Source organism: Echinops telfairi, unplaced genomic scaffold (assembly GCF_000313985.2).
Source record: "Echinops telfairi isolate 266 unplaced genomic scaffold, ASM31398v2 ScPeMD7_7415;HRSCAF=8453, whole genome shotgun sequence".
In the NCBI taxonomy this organism is placed as follows: domain Eukaryota; kingdom Metazoa; phylum Chordata; class Mammalia; order Afrosoricida; family Tenrecidae; genus Echinops; species Echinops telfairi.
Genome location: NW_022111315.1, coordinates 1735748 through 1736943, shown reverse-complemented (window position 1 = coordinate 1736943; position 1196 = coordinate 1735748). Strand labels below are relative to the sequence as shown.

Genomic DNA, 1196 nt, shown 5'->3' with positions numbered 1-1196 from the left:
AAAAAACGAGGGAGGTGCTGTCAACCATTCAAATAGATGAGTTTGAAAAATGTTTCCAAGAATGGAATCACAAATTTGACAAATGTATGAAGTCTAATGGAGAGTATTTTGAAGGTGATAAAGTTATTTTGTAAAAAAAAATTAAATACATAGCTTTAAAAAAAGTCATTGCTTGGGGGGTACCCTCTCGTAGAATCATATTGTCTGCAAATAGCAAGAGTTTCACTTGTCCGTTGTCTATTTCTATTGCTTTAACTTCTTTTTCCATCTGATAGTTCTGGCTAAGACTTCTAGTATGAGGTGAAATAAGAGGGAATTGGTGGGAGGTGTCAGAACACTAGATTTATTTGGAGGAGAGATGGAGGCAGGGAAAGGGTCTGGTGTGGCTTATAAGAGAAACAACAATTTTGGAGCCAAGAGGCCCCCGATAAATGAAAAGTTAATGCAGTTTTGAATTTAGTAAAAATCCCTCTGCCCAGTAGGGGTATGGGACATTTGAGGATGACTAGAAACTGGTGTGAGAACTGTACATTATAAAAGCTACATAAGGGAGAATTGTACATTATAAAAGCTACATAAGGGTGACTGTGTAATGAGGTGTTATGAGACTATACCTGAGACTCCCACAATTGCACTGGTGACTAAGAGAGTTCTTCCTGAATGTGCAGGTAGTGTTGAATAAATGGGCCCTGTGTCCAAAAGGAAAGAAAAGGGCTTACCTGAGACAATTGATCCTTACTCTAGGCTTGTGATGGGTTATCTCCATGGGAGCTGTTGACCATGGGCACTGTCAATCCTCTATGGCCAAGCCTAGAAGCCCTGACAATGAGGGGTCTTGAGCTGGTTGCTCCAGAGGTGTTATGTAAGAGACTATCTTTCCCACCCTGTGGTGAACATGGCGAGAACTCTCCAGTGTCCTTGTTTGCAGTGTGGGAAAGGCTTTAGTGGGGGATAAGGATTAAGGCATGTCCTATCTGGAAACATTTGTAGCAGGGGCCAGGTGGCTTACCTGTTTGTGGCCCATTGTTTATTGGTTTTGACCTATCTATCTTGTTCTGAAGGGTGTTAGCCAGCATCTGATATTTAGCTTTGTCCCTTTCTAGTTTATCTAATTTTTCCTGTTCCTCCCTATTATTGAAAACCTTAAAGGCAGCATTGAGAAGGTCTAAAATTGCTAACATTGTTAAAGCTTTTTC

At 40.6% G+C, this 1196-nt stretch overlaps 1 protein-coding gene and 1 pseudogene across 1 annotated transcript in view; one reads left to right on the top strand and one right to left on the bottom strand.

Annotated features, from left to right (window-relative positions):
- Positions 1–1024, bottom strand: part of LOC101641279 — a 39001-nt pseudogene extending 37977 nt beyond the window's left edge.
- EDA (ectodysplasin A) overlaps positions 1–1196 on the top strand; it is a 558670-nt gene that overhangs the window by 354617 nt on the left and 202857 nt on the right. The window lies entirely within an intron of this gene.